Below are 23,465 nucleotides of genomic sequence, written 5' to 3'. Positions count from 1 at the left end.
TGATAAACATAGCACTCTTCCATTCTTATCTTCCTAGACCTTTCTGATGCATTTGACATCCCTGATATCTCCATCACAGTTGAAATGTTGTATTTTCCTGGAGTTATCTCTCACTTGGTTAGCTACTCTTTCCCAATCTGCAGGAAAAAGACTTCTTTAAAGGCCTGAACCTTAAACGTTGTTATTCTCCAGGGTTCCATTTTCAACTCTTTCTTTCTCCACCACACATTCTTCCAGATCATGTCATTTATATATATGTGGCTTCAGCTACCATTTACATACTGATAATATCACAAAGGTATATGTTGGATCCTCTATGATAAGAAGAACAAATAAGGTGCTCGCTCAGCAGCACATATACTAAAATTGTAACGATACAGAGAAGATTACCACGGCCCCTGCACAAGGAAGATACACAAATTCATGAAGTGTTCCATATTTTAAGTGTTTAGAGGGAAATTCATAGCACTATATGCCCACAGGAGAAAGCAGGAAAGATCTTAAATTGACACCCTAACATCACAATTAAAAGAACTAGAGAAGCAAGAGCAAACAAATTCAAAAGCTAGCAGAAGACATGAAATAAGATCAGAGCAGAACTGAAGGAGATAGAGACATAAAAAACCCTTCAAAAAATCAATAACTGGTTTTGTGAAAAGATCAACAAAATACAAAGACCACTAGCCAGACTAATAAAGAAAAGATAGAAGAAAAAAATAAACACAATAAAAAATGATAAAGGGGATATCACCACTGATCCCACAGAAATACAAGCTACCATCAGAGAATACTATAAACACCTCTCCACAAACAAACTAGAAAATCTAGAGGAAATGGATAAATTCCTGGACAAATACACCTTCCAGGTGTATTAAGCCAGGAAGAAGTTGAATCCCTGAATAGACCAATAACAAGTTCTGAAACTGAAGCAGTAATAGCCCACCAACCAAAAAAAGCCCAGGACCAGATGGATTCACAGCCAAATTCTACCACAGGTACAAAGAGGATCTTTCCTTCTAAAACTATTCAAGGACTCCTCCCTAACTTATTTTATGAGGCCAGCATCAGCCTGATACCAAAACCTGGCAGAGACACAACAAAAAGGAAAGTTTCAGGCCAACATCCCTGATGAACATCGATGCGAAAATCCTCCACAAAATACTGGCAGAGCGAATCCAGCAGCACATCAAAAACCTTATCCACCCTGATCAAGTTGGCTTCATCCCTGGGATGCAAGACTGGTTCATCATGTGCAAATCAATAAATGTAATCCATCACATAAACAGAACCAATGACAAAAACCACATTATTATCTCAATAGATACAGAAAAGGCCTTTGATAAAACTCAATACCCTTCATGATAAAAATTCTCATTAAACTAGGCATTGATGGAATGTATCTCAAAATATTAAGAGCTATTTATGACAAACCTACAGCCAATATCATACTGAATGGGCAAAAGCTAGAAGCATTCCCTTTGAAAACCGGTGCAAGAAAAGGATGCCCTCTCTCTCCACTCCTATTCAACATAGTATTGGAAGTTCTGGCCAGGGCAATCAGGCAAGAAAAAGAAATACAGTGTATTCAAATAGCAAGAGAGGAAGTCAAATTGTCTCTGTTTGCAGATGACATGATTGTATATTAGAAAATCCTATCGTCTAAGCCCAAAATCTCCTTAAGTTGATAAGCAACTTCAGCAAAGTCTCAGAATACAAAATCAACGTGCAAAAATCACATGCATTCCTATACACCAATAACAGACAAACAGAGAGCCAAATCATGACTGAGCTCCAATTCACAATTGCTACAAAGAGAATAAAATACCTAGGAATACAACTTACAAAGGATGTGAAGGACCTCTTCAAGGAGAACAACAAACCACTGCTCAAGGAAATCAGAGAGGACACAAACAAATGGAAAAACATTCCATGCTCATGGATAGGAAGAATCAATATTGTGAAAATGCCCATATTGCCCAAAGTAATGTACAGATTCAGTGCTATCCCCATCAAGCTACAACTAACTCTCTTCACAGAATTAGAAAAAAACTACTTTAAATTTCATATGAAACAAAAACTGAGCCCATATAGCCAAGACAATCCTAAGCAAAAAGAACAAAGCTGGAGGTATCACGCTACCTGACTTCAAACTATACTACAAGGCTACAGTAACTAAAACAGCATGGTAAAAGTACCAAAACAGATATATAGACCAATGGAACAGAACAGAGGCCTCAGAAATAACACCACACATCTACAACCATCTGATCTTTGACAAACCTGACAAAAACAAGCAATGGGGAAAGGATTTCCTGTTTAATAAGTGGTGTTGGGAAACTGGCTAGCCATATACAGAAAACTGAAACTAGACCCCTTCCTTACACCTTATACAAAAATTAACTTAAGATGGATTAAATATTTAAATGTAATGCCTAAAACCATAAAAATCCTAGAAGACAACCTAGGCAATACCATTCAGGACATAAGCATGGGTAAAGACTTCATGACTAAAACACCAAAAGCAATGGCAACAAAACCCAAACTAGGCAAATGAGATATAACTAAACTAAAGAGCTCTGCACAGCAAAAGAAACTACCACCAGAGAGAAGAGGCAACCTACAGAATGAGAGAAAATTTTTACAATCTATCCATCTGACAAAGGGCTAATGTCCAGAATCTACAAAGAACATAAACAAATTAACAAGAAAACCAAACAACCCCATGAAAAAGTGGGCAAAGGATTTAAACAGACACTTCTCAAAAGAAGACAGTTATGCGGACAACAAACATGAGAAAAAGCTCATCATGACTCGTCATTAGAGAAATGCAAATCAAAACCACAATGAGATACCATCTCACGCTAGTTAGAATGGCAATCATTAAAAAGTCAGGAAACGACAGATGCTGGAGAGGATGTGGAAAAACAGAAACGTTTTTACACTATTGGTGGGAGCGTAAATTACTTAAACCATTGTGGAAGACAGTGTGGCAATTCCTCAAGGACCTAGAACTAGAAATACCATTTGACCCAGCAATCTCATTACTGGGTATATACCCAAAGGATTATAAATCATTCTACTATAAAGATGCATGCACACATGTTTCTCGACACACTATTCACAATATCAAATACTTGGAACCAACTCAAATGCCCACCAATGATAGACTGGATTAAGAAAATGTGGCACATATACACTACGGAATACTATGCAGCCATTAAAAAGGATGAGTTCATGTCCTTTGCAGGGACATGGATGAAGCTGGAAACCATCATTCTCAGCAAACTAACACAGGAACAGAAAACCAAACACCACGTTCTCACTCCTAAGTGGGAGCTGAACAATGAGAACACATGGACTCGGAAAGGAACATCACACACTGGGGCCTGTCTGGGGGTGGGGGCTTAGGGGACGGATATCATCAGGAGAAATACCTAATGTAGATGACGGTTCATGGGTGCAGGAAACCACCATGGCACATGTATACCTGTGTAACAAATCTGCACATTCTGCACATGTATCCCAGAACTTAAAGTATAATAATAAAAAAAGAAGAAAAAATTAGGTAAATCATACACATCAACTAGGAGAAAAATAGTGATTCTATGATAACGAGGAAGCATAAACAATGACTCTGTTTAATAGATAAGTGAATGGCTACAACCTCACCTAATCTCTAAGTGGAAGTGGAAAAATATTTTAATCTTCCAATTCCTGCCCACCCCTATCTGGTGGAATCCAAACAGTTTTTGTGATTCAAATTGAACTAGGTCCTTATTAAAATACTCTAAAGCAATGTCTGGAAACTTCATATTTTTTCATAGCCTCTTGATCAATAATCTCACTTTTAGAATTCTATCATAAGATACAGAGAAGTGGTCAATAATCATCAGACTGATGCAGGATATTTTCTTGACCCCTTCATGGGACTTGCAACAGGGGTGCCTCGTTTACTCAGGCTCCCTCGCAGGAGGGACCATGTGAGTGAATGAGTGCAGGAACTGGCCAGCCACTTTGGTGTTGGTAGGAGCAAACTCCACTCACTTGGGTCTGCTGTGCTCCACCCCTTGCAGGAAGAAGCACACACGTGAGCGAGTGCAGGACCCAGCTGCTTTAGCAACGGAGCGAACTCCATGGAGTTCCCACAGCAGCATCTATGTGGGGGTGCCTGCGACCCCAAAGCCCCAGAGGGCATGTTACAATGCTCTCCTAGCTCAGCTGTCTGCAGACAACAGTGTGTTATCAGTTCAGTGAGCCCTTTCCTTTGTTGTGTGAGGCGGCTGCCCTCTGGCAGTGAGGGCGAAGGGCCAGCGTGATAGCAGGTACCCATACCTGGTGTGTCCTGAATTCTTGTCCAGTGCCCAAGAGGAATGAAGTCATGCGGATGAATTGAAAGACGGTGAATGTGGAGAATTTTGAGTGAGTAAAGCAGCTGTCAGTGGAGAGGAGAGCTGGAAAGGAGACAGGAAGGAAAGGTTGCTCTCCCCTAAAGTCAAGCTCCCTCTCTGCCTTTCTCTTCTGAAGTCAAGTTGCCTCATCCAGCCACCATCTCTGAAGCCAAAGTCACCTCTCCCCAACGTCTAGCTGCTTCTCCCCAACATCCAGCCACTTCTCCTCTCTGCCTGCTGCGTTTGGGGTCTTTATAGGCACAGGATGTGGGTGGGGCAGGACATAGGAATTTTTGGAAAAGGCAACATTCCATTGGTAAAAAAAAAAAAATATTATTCAGAAAGAACAAATCAGGAGACAGCAGGCACACAGGAATGGAAGTTCTCACTTTGGGCCACAGGTTTCAGACTTTTTGGCTCGAAGGTAGGGTCTTGCCAGGGACCTGCACCTGTCTGACTAGAATTTATGTGCCTCCTGTTGCTATCAAAACTAGGATGTTTATCAGAAAATTATAAACTGCCTAAATACGGCCATGACTATACAACAGAATATTCTGCAGACATTTAAAATTCATGTCAGAAGAAAATTTATACATTAAAAGGAAGGAACAAAAGGATCTATCCTCAGAATAAAAATTTTCCATTCCTGAATCTACACAAAAGATAATTACAAACACACACATACACACAAATCCAAAAATTATTTTTGCAACACTAACATGAATATAGAATCTTCCAAGGTGATTATTCTGAAAATAACATTTCCATGTAAGATCTTAAGATATATAGTGATGGCCAGTATAATAAATAGTTGAAAGATTGTTTAAATGAAATTGTTCTAAGATTTGGGAATTTTCCACTAAAATTAGAGCCATATAGATTGTGGGAGCTTTTGAGAAATTATGAGCCATCACAGAGATTCAGGATAAACTTAGCTTGAGGAAGGTCAAGATGCACAGGTCTTTCCCTGGTTAACTTTAGCATCATTAAACATATAAAAAGAATGAGAGAATTCAAATTCCTTTCACCATTAGACACTGTTATAGCAATATCTCATTTAAAGGCTTTCTTATAGCATCTTCACTGCATTCAAATGATTTTGTATATTGAAGAGCGGAGAATAACAAAGTAAAAGTATACTAGGAAATGTATTTGACTCTGCAATATTCAGCAATACAATTGTACAGAAACATCCACTGCATGTTTTTAATTCTGCCCATAACTTGCCTGCTCACAGATATCCCTGGAACTCTGTGACAACAATTTGTCAATTGTCACATTTCTAGAATTCTGTTCATTGCTGCTGCAGTGTCATACACTTAAATAGAGCCTGATTTATATTTTTCTTGTTTTGACCACAGTTGAATAATACTTCAAATAAGCATATTATAAAGCCCTTCATAGAGGAAATTTTTAAAAAATAACATTTGGTCTTTACCTGAAATTGCAATCAATCACACCTTTAAAAATGCATCTTCACAGCCGAATTCTACCAGAGGTACAAGGAGGAACTGGTACCATTCCTTCTGAAACTATTCCAATCAATAGAAAAAGAAGGAATCCTCCCTAACTCATTTTATGAGGCCAGCATCATCCTGATACCAAAGCCAGGCAGAGACACAACAAAAAAAGAGAATTTTAGACCAATATCCTTGATGAATATTGATGCAAAAATCCTCAATAAAATACTGGCAAACCGAATCCAGCAGTACATCAAAAAGCTTATCCACCATGATCAAGGGGCTTCATCCCTGGGATGCAAGGCTGGTTCAATATACGCAAATCAATAAATGTAACCCAGCATATAAACAGAACCAATGACAAAAACCACATGTTATCTCAATACTTGCAGAAAAGGCCTTTGACAAAATTCAACAACCCTTCATGCTAAAAACTCTCAATAAATTAGGTATTGATGGGACGTATCTCAAAATAATAAGAGCTATTTATGACAAACCCACAGCCAATAGCATACTGAATGGGCAAAAACTGGAAGCATTCCCTTTGAAAAATGGCACAAGACAGGGATGCCCTCTCTCACCACTCCTATTCAACATAGTGTTGGAAGTTCTGGCCAGGGCAATTAGGCAGGAGAAGGAAATAAAGGATATTCAATTAGGAAAAGAGGAAGTCAAACTGTCCCTGTTTGCAGATGACATGATTGTATATCTAGAAAACCCCATTGTCTCAGCCCAAAATCTCCTTAAGCTGATAAGCAACTTCAGGAAAGTCTCAGGATACAAAATCAATGTATAAAAATCACAAGCATTCTTATACACCAATAACAGACAAACAGAGAGCCAAATCATGAGTGAACTCCCATTCACAATTGCTTCAAAGAGAATAAAATACTTAGGAATCCACCTTACAAGGGACGTGAAGCACCTCTTCAAGGAGAACTACAAACCACTGCTCAATGAAATAAAAGAGGATACAAACAAATGGAAGAACATTCCATGCTCATGGGTAGGAAGAATCAATATCATGAAAATGGCCATACTGCCCAAGGTAATTTATAGATTCAATGCCATCCCCATCAAGCTACCGAAGACTTTCTTCACAGAACTGGAAAAAGCTACTTTAAAGTTCATATGGAATCAAAAAAGAGCCCACATCACCAAGTCAATCCTAAGCCAAAAGAAGAAAGCTGGAGGCATCACACTACCTGACTTCAAAGTATACTACAAGGCTACAGTAACCAAAACAGCATGGTACTGGTACCAAAACAGAGATATAGATCAATGGAACAGAACAGAGCCCTCAGAAATAACGCTGCATATCTACAACTATCTGATCTTTGACAAACCTGAGAAAAACAAGAAATGGGGAAAGGATTCCCTATTTAATAAATGGTGCTGGGAAAACTGGCTAGCCATACGGAGAAAGCTGAAACTGGATCCCTTCCTTACACCGTATACAAAAATTAATTCAAGATGGATTAAAGACTTAAACGTTAGACCTAAAACCATAAAAACCCTAGAAGAAAACCTAGGCATTACCATTCAGGACATAGGCATGGGCAAGGACTTCATGTCTAAAACACCAAAAGCAATGGCAACAAAAGCCAAAATTGACAAATGGGATCTAATTAAACTAAACAGCTTCTGCACAGCAAAAGAAACTACCATGAGAGTGAACAGGCAACCTACACAATGGGAGAAAATTTTCACAACCTACTCATCTGACAAAGGGCTAATATCCGGAATCTACAATGAACTCAAACAAATTTACAAGAAAAAAACAAACAACCCCATCAAAACATGGGCAAAGGATATGAACAGACACTTCTCAAAAGAAGACATTTACGCAGCCAAAAGACACATGAAAAAATGCTCATCATCACTGGCCATCAGAGAAATGCAAATCAAAACCACAATGAGATACCATCTCACACCAGTTAGAATGGCAATCATTAAAAAGTCAGGAAACAACAGGTGCTGGAGAGGATGTGGAGAAATAGGAAGACTTTTACACTGTTGGTAGGACTGTAAACTAGTTCAACCATTGTGGAAGTCAGTGTGGCGATTCCTCAGGGATCTAGAACTAGAAATACCATTTGACCCAGCCATCCCATTACTGGGTATATACCCAAAGGATTATAAATCATGCTGCTATAAAGACACATGCACACATATGTTTATTGCGGCACTATTCACAATAGCAAAGACTTGGAACCAACCCAAATGTCCAACAATGATAGACTGGATTAAGAAAATGTGGCACATATACACCATGGAATACCATGCAGCCATAAAAAAGGATGAGTTCATGTCCTTTGTAGGGACATGGATGAAATTGGAAACCATCATTCTCAGTAAACTATCGCAAGGAAAAAAACCAAACACCGCATGTTCTCACTCAGAGGTGGGAATTGAACAACGAGAACACATGGACACAGGAAGGGGAACATCACACTCTGGGGACTGTTGTGGGGTAGGGGGAGGGGGGAGGGATAGCATTAGGAGATATACCTAATGCTAAATGATGAGTTAATGGGTGCAGCACACCAGCATGGCACAGGTATACATATGTAACTAACCTGCACATTGTGCACATGTACCCTAAAACTTAAAGTATAATAATAATAATAATTTTAAAATGCCAAAAATAAATAAATAAAATAAAATAAAATATCTTCATGTATAAAAAAATGCATCTATATTTGACTGTAATTTTTATTATTTAAGTGTAATTTTGATGATTTTAGCCTGTTGGACCTTACAGAATTAAAAACATACAAGGCACACAACTTTCCCTGGAAAAATATGCCATCTGTTTTGTTCTATACATCAATTGTCCACTTAAAATATTTAAGCACATACAGATAATTGTTTTTTAAATGATTTTTGCATAAAATTATGAAAATAAACTAAAGATAAAAGATCAATGTAAAAGTCACAAAATGCTATATACTTTGCTAGTTAGAATCTATATACAATACCAAAAAATTACCAAATCAAGATTTAAAACACAAATAACTAGCATGCATTCTGGAGAATTCAATGGAATAAAAACATCAGGGAAGATGGGGGTGTGGGAGAACCTTTTCGGGAATAATTACAACAATTAGGTAACTTTTCTATTATTAGACAATTAGATAACTTTTCTATTATTCAGTGGAGCCAGTGACATTCAAAATTAAAATATTTTATCATGATTATTGATCACGTCTATGTTTTACAGAACATAAGCACTGAGTATAAACAGGCATTTTTTTTAAAGAAACAGGTTTGATTACACTGAACTAAACATATAGATTGATATTGTTAACAAAAGCTGTCTGAAAATTATGGCTGAGATGTCTGGAATCTTAATTAAAATTCCAGAAAACCTGGAAAAGCTAAGAAATGAAAGGAAAAAATAAATAATTCCATTTTCTGGCTAGCTCCCAAATACCAGCTTTCTTCATATAAGAATATGAGAGACACACAAGATATACTAGGTAACATGCTACTGAAACTTGAATAAGTAGTTTGCCTGAGTTCTTAAAGGTAAGGTCCCCCTGTAAGATGTATTTTCTGCTCACTCTATTTGCCCTGGTGGATCCTTTCACCATCCTGCACACACCCTTGGTCACTCTCTTCCTACCACTTAGCAAGAGGAAAAAAAGATCTAGCTGCAAATATATATGGCATACTTACCTCTGTTTCTTAGTTTCCATAGCCTGATTTTTCTTTTTATTCAAAATTTCTACTTTTCTTTCTGTTTCTGACTTTCTGTAATCAAAGTCTCACTCTTTTATCTTGGAGAGCTGAAATGTCTGCACCATTTGTTGATCATGTCTGAGAACTATTTCTTAATAAATTATACTGAAATGGTTTACGTTGATGGATGAATGCCCAGATTTATTTCCCTTGTGATCTATTGATTCTACAGGTTGTGGCATTAAAATTAGGGAAAAAGAATCCTAAGACGTCAAAGCCAGATTTTTCACACAATATTTCCAAATAATTGAATATATTTATGTTTATATTTAATATTTGTAATGTCTTTAGAGAAAAATGTATACACTGACAACAAAGAAATCATACTGGATTGAAGGGAGATTTCCCCACCATCTTATTTGCAAAACTCTATTACATTACTTCAAAGATAATCTTTGAGTTTTCTTTTTTTTTTTTCTGTTGGTAATCTACTAACTTAATAGGATCTGCTAGTCATACAATAATTTATACAAACACACTGATACTGGTTCTTAAAAAGTGAAGCTTTGGTTGGGTGTGGTAGCTCACACCTGTAATCCCAGCACTTTGGGAGGCTGAGGCAGGCGGATCACGACGTCAAGAGATTGAGACCATCCTGGCTAACAGGGTGAAACCCCATCTCTACTAAAAATACAAAAATTAGCTGGGTGTGGTGGTGTGTGCCTGTAGTCCCAGCTACTTGGGAGGCTGAGGCAGGAGAATCACTTGAACCCAGGACGCGGAGGTTGCAGTGAGCCGAGATCGCGCCACTGCATTCCAGTCTAGCAACAGAGCAAGACGCAAGACTCTGTCTCAAAAAAAATAAAATTAAATTAAAAAGTGAAGCTTTGAACATTTCTGAAAGATGCCAAGCAACAGTATACACATTAATTCCTAAATTATGAATAGCTTGAGTTTGAAAGTATGCCAACATTCATCCATGCTAATGTGCAGTTTTCTTTTCCCTGGCATGCATGCAAGCACTGCTAAAGAGATGTATGCCTTTAAAGTGGTTTTACCAGCCCACGTGTCAACCAAGAGACAACTTCAGTATGTAATTGTCCACAATTTTACCACTTATTCAATTTAAATTACTAATATCCTTAGGCAAGAGGGCCAATCTACTGAACAGGGTTACCTTGGCTTAGTCAATGAAACTGTGAGGCCAAGAAAACCATGTCAGTCAAGTTCAAGGAATAACATTATAATTTAGTAAACTTTTTGGTGACTGGCAACACATCAACTGACAAGCATTTAATTACAATCTTCCTCCCAGTGGTATAAGGCAGATTCCTTAGGGCTAGGAATTCCTCATACTTGACTATTCACGGCCCATGTTCCCTTGGCTTGTTAACCCTGGGACTCAGAGCTTCCAAACTGTGGAATTATAAACAAACTTACTAGAAGCCTGAGTAACTGCATACCCCAAAATAAATCTAGGTTTGCATAAGGCTGCATATTATTTCATTTATACACCTATTCCCAAATATATTTAACTAATGCTCTATTTACAGATCTTCAGATTGATTCAAATATTTCACTATCATAGACAATGCTATAATGATTGTCTTTGGACCTTACTGTATATTTATCTAATTTTATTTTTGTAATAAAGTCAAGAAGTTGTAAATCTCTTGTTAGAGAATTACAATTACAATTATAAGAATTTGTACATTTTTCTTATTGATATTTAAGAGCTACCTATGTATTAAGGAATTTAAACCTTGTTATATTTTCTAATTTTCCATTTAAGCATTTTCTCATGTAAGCATTATTTAAAGCATAAATAATGCTTCAAAATTTTAGAAAATCATATTTGTTACCAATTGAAATAAAAAATTGCCAGATTAGGGCATTTGGTGGCTGCTCACCGGACCCCCTCCTTGGTGCTGGTCTTTGTGCCTGCCATTGGGTAACTTGCACATGGCCCTGCCTCATTCAGCCTTACCCATCTTGGTGTCCCACTATGGTGCTGAGCAAGGAGTTCACACCACTGTCTACTGCATGGAACAGCCTACTGCCTGAGGCAACAGAGAGCTTCACCTAGTAAACAAGGATGAGGTATATACCCATCCACATTGGCCTCATTTCATTTTTACCCATAAGCACCATCTACTGACCTGTAGGTCAAAAATACAGCCCAATATAAAAACGTGCTGACAGGGGTGCATAGGGCTATAGAAGCAAAGCCAAAAGACTCTACCCAATATTCTCTATAATCACAATCCTTAGGGAGTGGGGGGAAAGGGGGAAAAAAAACTCAATAATATGATAAGGAAAGAGAGAAAGAAAAAAAATCCTATCCACACAAAAATAATTACAAAAATTAGAAGTACCAGTGTCTCCAGATGAGAAGGAACCAGAAGAAGAATCCTGGTATGAGAAATCTGAATGTTGCAATATTGACAGAGGATCACACTAGCTCCCCAGCAATGGTCGATAATCAAAATAGAAAGTCAGAAATTACAGACAAAAAATTCAAAGCATGGATTGCAAGGAAGCTAAATGAAATCCAAGATGAAGTTGAAAATTAACACAAAGAAACTTCTTTTTTTTTTTGGAGACAAGGTCTCACTACTCTGTCACCCAGGCTGGAGTGCAGTGGCATGATCTTGGCTCACTGCAGCCTCAACCTACTGGGCCCAAACAATCCTCCCACCTCAGCCTCCCGAATAGCTGAGACCACAGGCATCCACCACCACACCCAGCTAATTTTTGTATTTTTTTTATAGACATGAGGTTTCACCATGTTGCCCAGGCTGGTCTCGAACTTCTGAGGTCAAGCAATCCACCTTGGCCTCCCAAAGTGCTGGGATTACAGGTTTGAGCCACTGAGCCCAGCCAAGACAAAGAAACTTATAAAGCAACCCAGGAAATGAAGGAAGAGATGAACAACATAAAAAGAAATTAATCGGAGCTTCTGACACAGAAAAACTCAAGGAATTTCAAAATACAATTAAAAGCTTTATCAATAGACTAGATCAAGCAGAAAAATGAATTTCAAAACTTGAAGACTGGTCTTTTGAACTAACCCAGTCAGACAGAACATTTAAAAAGAATTTTTAAAAATGAACAAAGTCTTTAAGAGGTACAGGATTATGTAAAGCAACCAAACCTATGAGTTATTGGCTTTTTCTAGAGAAAAAGAGAAAAGGTAAACAACCTGGAAAACATATTTCAGAGAATAACCAAAGAAAATTTCCCTAATCTTCCTAGAAAGGTAAACATTCACATATAAAAAAATTGAAAGAACACCTGAGAGATACCATACAAAATGAACATCATGAAGGTTTATAGTCATCAGACTATCCAAAGTCAACGCTAAAGAAAAAAATCTTAAAGGCAGCTGAGAAAAAGGTCAGATCATGTACAAAGGGAACCCTATCAGGCTAATAGCAAACTTCCTGGCAGAAACCTTACAAGCCAGAAGAAACAGGAGGCCTATTTACAGCATTCCTAAAGAAAAGAAATTCCAACCAAGAATGTCATATCCTGCCAAACCTAGCTTAATAAGCAAAGGAAAAATAAAATCATTTTTAGACAAGCAGTCATTAAGGGAATTCACTAGCACTAGACCAACCTTACAAGTACTCTCAAGAGAGTTCTAAATGTGGAAATGAAAGAATAATACCTGTTACCACAAAAACAGACTTAGGTATTATGCATAGCCCAGACTCTATAAAGCAACGACAGGAAAGAAACTACAAAGTAACCACCTAAAAACTTCACAATAGGATCAGAACCTCACACATCAATATCAATCTTGAATGTAAATTGTTGCCATATTTAAAAGGCATTTTAAGTTGGATTAAAAAATAAAAAGGCCCATCTGTCTGCTGTCTTCAAAAGACCCATCTCACATGTAATGACACTCATAGACTCAAAGTAAAGTGTTGAAGATCTATCATGCAAATAGAAAACAAAAAAGAGCAAGGTTTGCTATTCTTATATTAGATAAACAAGACTTTAAACCAACAACAAGGAAAAAAAACAAAGAAGGGCATTAAATTATAATAAAGGGTTCAATTCAACAAGAAGACTTAATTACCCTAAATACATATGCCCCCAATATTGGAGCACTGGGATTCATAAGACAGGTACTTCTAGACCTATGAAAAGACTTAGACAGCGATACAATATCAGTGGGGGACTTCAACACCCCACTGAAAGCATTAGATCATAAAGGGAGAAAACTAGCAAAAGAATTCTGAACTTAAATTTGACACTGGACCAATGGGACCTAATAGACATCTACAGACTACTCCGCCCATTAACCACAGAATACACATTCTTCTTATCTGCACAAGAAATATCCTCCAAGATTGATCATTATGCTCAGTCACAGAGCCAGTCTCAGAAAATGCAAAAAAAAAAAGACAAAGAAATCACACCAACCATATTCTCAGCAAAAAGTGGAATAAAAATGGAAATCAATACCAAGAAGATCTCCCAAAATCACACAATTACATGGAAATTAAAGAAACTGCTCCTGAATGACTTTTGTGTAAACAACAAAATTAAGGCAGAAATCAAAAAAATGAAAACACAGACATAACATACCAAAATCTATGGGATGCAGCAAAAGCAGTTGTAAGAGGAAAGTTTATAGTGCTCAAGGAAGTTAGGAAGATCTTTGTTAAATGCTCTAACATCACACCTACAAGAACTAAAAAACAACGACAACAACAACAACAATAAAAACCCCAGGAACAAAGTGGCTGGCAAGATGGCCAAATAGAAAACAGCTCCAGTCTGCAGCTCCCAGTGAGATCAACGCAGAAGGCAGTGACTTCTGCATTTCCAACTGAGGTACCCAGTTCGTCTCACTGGGACTGGTTGGACAGTGGGTGCAGCCCAAGGAGGGCGAGCCAAAGCAGGGTGGGGCATCGCCTCACCTGGGAAGCCCACGGCGTCGGGGAATTCCCTCTCCCAGCCAAAGGAAGCCATTAGGGACTGTACTGTGCACTCTGGCCCAGATACTGCAATTTTCCCATGGTCTTCGAAACCCATAGACCAGGAGATTCCCTCTGATGCCTACGCCACCAGGGCCATGGGTGTCCAGCACAAAACTGGGCAGCCATTTGTGCAGACACCCAGCTAGCCACAGGAGTTTTTTTTTCATACCCCAGTGGCGCCTGGAATGCCAGTGAGACAGAACCGTTCACTCCCCTGGAGAGGGGGCTGAAACCAGGGAGCCAAGTAGTTCTGGCTTGGTGGGTACCACCCCCACAGAGCCCAGCAAGCTAAGATCCACTGGCTTGAAATTCTCACTACAAACACAGCAGTCTGAGCTTGACCTGGAACGCTAGAGCTTGGTGAGGGGAGAAGCGTCCGCCATTGCTGAGGCTTAAGTAGGCAGTTTTACCCTCACAATGTAAACAGAGTACCCGGGAAGTTCGAACTGGGCGGAGTCCTCCTCAGCTCAGCAAGGTGCTGAGGCCAGACTGCCTCTCTAAATTCCTTCTTGTCAGGGCACGACATCTCTGAAAAAAAACGCAGCAGCCCCAGTCAGGGATTTATAGATAAAATCCCCACCTCCATGGGACAGAGCACCTGGAGGAAGGGGCAGTTGTGGGCACAGTTTCAGCAGACTTAAACATCCCTGCCTGGCAGCTCTGAAAAGAGCAGCAGATCTCCCAGCACAGCATTTGAGCTCTGCTAAGGGTCAGACTGCCTCTGCAGGTGGGTCCCTGACCCCCATGTATCCTGATTGGGAGAGACACCTCCCAGTAGGGGCTGACAGACATCTCATACAGGAGAGCTCTGGCTGGCATCTGGTGGGTGCCCCTCTGGGACAAAGCTTCCAGAGGAAGGAGCAGCCGGAAATCTTTACTGTTCTGCAGCCTCGGCTGGTGATACCCAGGCAAACAGGGTCTACAGTGGACCTCCAGCAAACTCCAGCAGACCTATAGCAGAGGGACCTGACTGTTAGAAGGAAAACTAACAAGCAGAAAGGAATAGTATCAACATCAGCATAAAGAACATTCACTCAGAGACCCCATCCAAAGGTCTCCGACTTCAAAGACCAAAGGTAGATAAATCCATGAAGATGAAGAGAAACCAGCACAAAAAGGCTGAAAATTCCAAAAACCAGAACGCCTCTTCTCTTCCAAAGGATCACAACTCCTCGCCAGCAAGGGAATAAAACAGGACAGAAAATGAGTTTGATGAATTGACAGAAGTAGGCTTCAGAAGGTGGATAATAACAAACTCCTCCAAGCTAAAGGAGCATGTTCTAACCCAAAGCAAGGAAGCTAAGAACCTTGAAAAAAGATTAGAGGAACTGCTAACTAGAATAACGAGTTTAGAGAAGAACATAAATGACCTGATGGAGCTGAAAAGCACAGCATGAGAACTTCGTGAAGCATACATAAGTATCAGAGCCGAATCGATCAACTGGAAGAAAGGATATCACAGATTGAAGATCTACTTCATGAAATAAAGCATGAAGACAAGATTAGGAAAAAAAGAAATGAAAAGGAATGAAGAAAGCCTCCAAGAAATATGGGAATCTGTGAAAAGATAAAACCTACATTTGATCGGTGTACCTGAAAGTGACTGGGAGAATGGAAACAAGTTAGTTCCATTCTCTTCAGGATATTATCCAGGAGAACTTCCCCACCCTAGCAAGACAGGCCAACATTCAAATTTAGGAAATAAACAAAACACTACAAAGATACTCTTCAAGAAGAGCAACCCCAAGACACATAATCATCAGATTCACCAAGGTGGAAACGAAGGAAAAATTGTTAAGGACAGCCAGAGAGAAAGGTCAGGTTACCCACAAAGGGAAGCCCATCAGACTAACAGCAGATGGCTCTGCAGAAACCCTACAAGATAGAAGAGAGTTGGGGCCAATATTCGACATTCTTAAACAAAAGAATTTTCAAACCAGAATCTCATACCCAGTCAAATTAAGCTTCATAAGTGAAGGCGAAATAAAATCCTTTACAGACAAGCAAATGCTGAGAGATTTTGTCACCACCAAGCCTGCCTTACAAGAGCTCCTGAAGGAAGCACTAAACATGGAAAGGAACAACTGGTATAAGCCACTGCAAAAACATACCAAATTGTAAACACCATCGATGCTATGAAGAAACTGCATCAATGAATGGGCAAAATAACCAGCTTACATCATAATGGCAGGATCAAATTCACACATAACAATATTAACCTTAAATGTAAACAGGCTAAATGCCCCAATTAAAAGACACAGACTGGCAAATTGGATAAAGAGTCAAGACCCATCAATGTGCTGTATTCAGGAGACCCATCTCACATGCAAAGAAACACAAAGGTTAAAATAAAGGGATGGAGAAAGATCTGCCAAGCAAATGGAAAGCAAAAAAAAAAAAAAAAAAAAAAAAAAAGCAGGGGTGGCAATTCTAGTCTCTGATAAAACAGACTTTAAACCAACAAAGATCAAAAAAGACAAAGAAGGGCATTACATAATGGTCAAGGGATCAATTCAACAAGAAGAGCTAACTACCCTAAATATATATGCACCCAATATAGGAGCACCCAGATTCATAAAGAAAGTTCTTAGAGACCTACAAAGAGACTTAGAGTCCCACACAATAATAGTGGGAGACTTTAACACCCCAATGTCAATATTAGACAGATCAACAAGACAGAAAATTAACAAGGATATCCAGGACTTGAACTCACCTTTGGATCAAGCAGACCTAATAGACATCTACAAAACTCTCCACCCCAAATCAACAGAATATACATTTTCTCAGCACCACATTGCACTTATTCTAAAATCGGCCACATAATCAGAAATAAAACACTCCTCAGCAAATGCAAAAGAATAAAAATTATGACAAACAGTCTCTCAGACCACAGTGCAATCAAATTAGAACTCGAGTAAGAAACTCACTCAAAACCACACAACTACATGGAAACTGAACAACCTGCTCCTGAATGACTACTGGGTAAATAGAAATGAAGGCAGAAATAAAGATGTTCTTTGAAGCCAGTGAGAACAAAGACACAATGTACCAGAATCTCTGGGACACATTTAAAGCAGTGTGTAGAGGGAAATTTATAGCACTAAATGCCCACAGGAGAAAGCAGGAAAGACCTAAAATCGACACCCTAACATCACAATTAAAAGAACTAGAGAAGCAAGAGCAAACAAATTCAAAAGCTAGCAGAAGACAAGAAATAACTAAAATCAGAGCAGAACTGAAAGAGATAGAGACACAAAAAACCCTTCAAGAAATCAATGAATCCAGGAGTTGGTTTTTCGAAAAGATCAACAAAATAGATAGACCGCTAGCCAGACTAATAAAGAAGAGAAAAGAATCAAATGGACGCAATAAAAAATGATAAAGAGGATATCACCACTGATCCAAAGAAACACAAACTACCATCAGATAATACTATAAACACTTCTACACAAATAAACTAGAAAATCTAGAAGAAATGGATAAATTCCTGGACACATACACCCTCCCAAGACTAAACCAGGAAGAAGTTGAATCCCTGAATTGACTGATAACAAGTTCTGAAATTGAGGCAGCAACTGATAGCCTACCAACCAAAAAAAGTCCAGGACCAGATAGATTCACAGCTGAATTCTAACAGAGGTATAAAAAGGAGCTGGTACCATTCCTTCTGAAACTAGTCCAAATAATAGAAAAAGAGGGACTCCTCCCTAACTCATTTAATGAGGCTAGTGTTGTGGGAAGTCAGGGACCCCAAACGGGGGGACCAGCTGAAGCCATGGCAGAAGAATGTGGATTGTGAAGGTGTCATGGACATTTATTAGTTCCCCAAATTAATACTTTTATAATTTCTTATGCCTGTCTTTACTTCAATCTCTAAACATAAATTGTGAAGATTTCATGGACACTTATCACTTCCCCAATCAATACCCTTGTGATTTCCTATGCCTGTCTTTACTTTAATCTCTTAATCCTGTCAGCTGAGGAGGATGTATGTCGCCTCAGGATCCTGTGATAATTGCATTAACTGCACAAATTGGAGAGCACGTGTGTTTGAACAATATGAAATCTAGGCACTTTGAAAAAAGAACAGGATAACAGTAATGTTTAGGAAACAAGAGAGATAACCTTAAACTCTGACCGCCGGTGAGCCGGGTGGAACAGAGCCATATTTCTCTTCTTTCAAAAGCAAATGGGAGAAATATCACTAAATTCTTTTCTCAGCAAGGAACATCCCTGGGAAAGAGAATACGCACCTGGGAGTGGGTCTCTGATCTGGCCCCCCGGGCGCGGCCATCTTCTATGGTCGAGGCTGTAGGGGTGAAATAGACTCCAGTCTCCCATAGTGCTCCCAGGCTTATTAGGAAGAGGAAATTCCCGCCTAATAAATTTTGGTCAGACCAGTTGCTCTCAAAACACTGTCTCCTGGTAAGATGTTATCAATGACAATAGTGCCTGAAACTTCATTAGCAATTTTAATTTCACCCCGGTCCTGTGGTCCTGTGATCTCGCCCTGCCTCCATTTGCCTTGTGATATTCCATTACCTTGTGAAGTACTTGATGTCTGTGACCCACACCTATTCGCACACTCCCTCCCCTTTTGAAAGTCCCTAATAAAAACTTGCTGGTTTTGCGGCTTGGGGGGCATCACGGAACCTACCAACATGTGATGTCTCCCCCGGATGCCCAGCTTTAAAGTTTCTCTCTTTTGTACTCTGTCCCTTTATTTCTCAAGCCAGCTGATGCTTAGGGAAAATAGGAAAGAACCTATGTGACTATTGGGGCAGGTTCCCCAATAGGCTAGCATCATCCTGAAATCAAAACCTGGCAGAGACACAACAAAAAAAGGAAATTTCAGGCCAATATCCCTGATGAACATCGATGCAAAAATCCTCCACAAAATACTGGCAAACCAAATCCAGCAGCACATCAAAAGCCTTATCCACCACGATCAAGTCGGCTTCATCCCTGGGATGCAAGACTGGTTCAACATATGCAAATCAATAAATGTAATCCATCACATAAACAGAACCAATGACAAAAACCACATTATTGTCTCAATAGATGCAGAAGAGGCCTTTGATAAAAGTCAACACCCCTTCATGCTGAAAACTCATTAAACAAGGTATTGATGGAATGTATCTCAAAATATTAAGAGCTATTTGTGACAAACCTACAGCCAATATCATACTAAATGTGCAAAAATTGGAAGCATTCCCTTTGAAAACCAGCACAAGACAAGGATGCCCTCTCTCACCACTTCTATTCAACATAGTATTGGAAGTTCTGGCCAGGGCAATCAGGCAAGGGAAAGAAAGAAAGCATATTCGATTAGGAAGAGAGGAAGTCAAATTGTCTCTGTTTGCAGATGACATGATTGTATATGTAGAAAACCCCATCGTCTCAGTCCCAAATCTCAAGTTGATAAGCAACTTCAGCAAAGTCTCAGGATACAAAACCAATATGCAAAAATCACAAGCATTCCTATAAACCAATAACAGACAAACAGAGAGCCAAATCATGAGTGAACTCCCATTCACAATTGCTACAAAGAGAATAAAATACCTAAGAATACAACTTACAAGGGATGTGAAGGACCTCTTCAAGGAGAACTACAAACCACTGCTCAAGGAAATCAGAGAGGATGCAAACAAATGGAAAAACATTCCATGCTCATGGATAGGAAGAACCAATATTGTGAAAATGGCCATATTGCCCAAAGTAATTTATAGATTCAATGCTATCCCCATAAAGCTACTATTGACTTTCTTCACAGAATTGGAAAAAACTACTTTAAATTTCATATGGAACCAAAAAAGAGCCCATATAGCCAAGACAATCCTAAGCAAAAAGAACAAAGCTGGAGGCATCACGCTACCTGACTTAAAACTATACTACAAGGCTACAGTTACTAAAACAGCATGGTACTGGTACCAAAACAGATATATAGACCAAGGGAACAGAACAGAGGCCTCAGAAATAATGCAACACATCTACAACCATCTGATCTTTAACAAACCTGACAAAAACAAGCAATGGGGAAAGGATTCCCTATTTAATAAATGATGTTGGGAAAAATAGCTAGCCATATGCAGAAAGCTGAAACTAGATCCCTTCCTTACACCTTAAACAAAAATTAACTCAAGATGGATTAAAGACTTAAACGTAACACCTAAAGCCATGAAACCCTAGAAGAAAACCTAGGTAATAACATTCAGGACAAAGGCATGGGCAAAGACTTCATGACTAAAACACAAAAGCAATGGCAACAAAAGCCCAAACTGACAAATGGGATCTAATGAAACTAAAGAGCTTCTATACAGCAAAAGAAACTATCATCAGAGTGAACAGGCAACCTACAGAATGAGAGAAAATTTTTACAATCTATCCATCTGACCAAGGGCTAATATCCAGAATCTACAAAGAACATAAACAAATTTACAAGAAAAAAACAACCCTATCAAAAAGTGGGCAAAGGATATGAACAGACACTTCTCAAAAGAAGACATTTATGCAGCCAACAAACATATGAAAAAAAGTTCATCATCACTGATCATTAGAGAAATGCAAATCAAAACCACCATGAGATACTATCTCACGTCAGTTAGAATGGCGATCATTAAAAAGTTAGGAAATGACAGATGCTGGAGAGGATGTGGAAAAATAGGAATGCTTTTACACCGTTGGTGGGAGTGTAAATTAGTTCAACCATTGTGGAAGACAATGTGGCGATTCCTCAAGGATCTAGAACCAGAAATATCTTTTGACCCACCAATCCCATTACAGGGTATATACCCAAAGGATTATAAATCATTCTACTATAATAAAAACACATGCATGTGTATGTTTCTTTCCACACTGTTCACAATATCAAAGACTTGGAACCAACCCAAATGCCTATCAATGATAGACTGGATTAAGAAAATGTGGCACATATACACCATGGAATACTATGCAGCCATAAAAAGGATGAGTTCATGTCCTTTGCAGGGACATGGATGAAGCTGGAAACCATCATTCTCAGCAAACTAACAAGAACAGAAAACCAAACACCACATATTCTCACTCATAAGTGGGAGCTGAACTATGAGAACACATGTACACAGGGAGGGGAACATCACACACCAGGGCCTGTCAGGGGTTGGAGGGCTAGGGGAAGGATAGCACTAGGAGAAATACCTAATGTAGATGAGGGGTTGATGGATGCAGCAAAGCACCATGGCACGTGCATACCTATGTAACAAACCTGCATGTTCTGCACATGTACCCCAGAACTTAAAGTATAATAATAATAATAAACCCAAAGCTAGCAGAAGAAAACAGATAATGAAAATTGGAGCAGAACTGAACAGAATTGAGACTCAAAAGTCCATACAAAGAATCAACAAAACCAAAAGTTGACTCTTCGAAAGGATAAACAGGATGGATAGACCACTGATTAACAAAGAACAAAAGAGAGAAGATCCAGATGAGCACAATCAGAAATGGCAATGGTGACATTACAACTAATCCCACAGAAATACAAAAGATCCTCAGAGACTATTATGAATACCCCTAGGCACACACACTAGAAAATTTGGAGAAAATGAGTAAGTTCCTGAAGACACACAACCTCTTAAGATTGAATTAAGAAGAAATTGAAACCCTAAACAGACCAATATTAAGTTCTGAAATTGAATCAGTCATAAAAAACCTACCAACCAAGAAAAGCCCAAGACCAGTGGACTCAGTTGAATTATATTAGTTATACAGAGATGAGCTCGTACTAATCCTACTGAAACTATTCAGAAACATCAAGGAAAGACTCCTCTCTAACTCATTCTATGAAGCCAGCACTACCCTGATACCAAAACATGAAAAAGACGGAACAACAACAACAAACAAAACTACAGACCAATATCCTGATGAACATTGATGCAAAAATCCTCAGCAAAATACTAACAAACCAAATCCAGCAACACATCAAAAAGATAATTCACCACAATCAAGTAGGCTTTTTCCCTGGGATGCAAGGCTGGTTTAGCATGTGCAAATCAATAAATGTGATTCACCAGATAAGCAGAATTAAAAACAATAACCATATGATCATCTCAATTGATGCAGAGAAAGCTTTCAATAAAATTCAACAAGCCTTCATGATAAAAACCCCCAACAAACTAGGTACTGAATGAACATACCTCAAAATAATAAGCGCTATCTGTGACGAACCCACAGCCAACATCATACTGAATGGGAGAAAGCTGGAAGCATTACCCTTGGGAACTGGAACAAGACAAGGATGCCCACTCCCACGATTTCTATTCAAAATATTACTGGATGTCCAAGCCAGAACAATGAGACAAGAGAAAAAATAAAAGGCATCCAAATAGGGAAAGAAGAAGTCAAACTATCTCTCTTTACTGAATATATGACTCTATACCTAGAAAACCCTAAAGACTCTGCCAAAAGGCTCCTTGAACTGATAAATAATGTTGGTAAAGTTTCAAGATACAAAATCAATGTACAAAAAGAGGTAGCATTTCTACACACCAATAATGTTCAAGCTGAGATCCAGATTAAGAACAAAATCCCATTTACAATGGCCACAAAAATTAAAATACCTTTTAAAATATCTTTATTTTAGAATCCTTGTAGAGGTGAAAGATCTCTACAAGGAGAACTGTAAAACACTGCTGAAAGAAATCAGAGATGATACAAACAAGTGGAAAAGCATTTCATGTTCATAGATTGGAAGAATCAATATCATTAAAATGGTGATATGGTTTGGTTGTGTGTTCCCTCCATATGTCATGTTGAAATGTGATCCCCAGTGTTGAATGTGGGGCCTAATGGGAGGTATTGGATCATGGGAGCTGATCCCTCATGAATGGCTTAGTGCCATCCTCTTGGTGGTGAGTGAGTTCTCATTCTGCTAGTTCACATGAGATCTACTTATTTAAAAG

General features: G+C 38.8%; 1 non-coding gene across 1 annotated transcript; it reads left to right on the top strand.

Moving 5' to 3' along the window:
* Positions 1-337: 337 nt before the first annotated feature.
* LOC112439341 (U6 spliceosomal RNA) lies at positions 338-443 on the top strand. The gene has a single exon (XR_003027640.1). It is a non-coding gene; the product is annotated as a U6 spliceosomal RNA (small nuclear RNA).
* Positions 444-23,465: the final 23,022 nt, after the last annotated feature.

This window comes from Pan paniscus, chromosome 2 (assembly GCF_029289425.2).
Source record: "Pan paniscus chromosome 2, NHGRI_mPanPan1-v2.0_pri, whole genome shotgun sequence".
NCBI lineage: Eukaryota > Metazoa > Chordata > Mammalia > Primates > Hominidae > Pan > Pan paniscus.
This window is presented reverse-complemented; position numbering and strand designations above follow the sequence as displayed.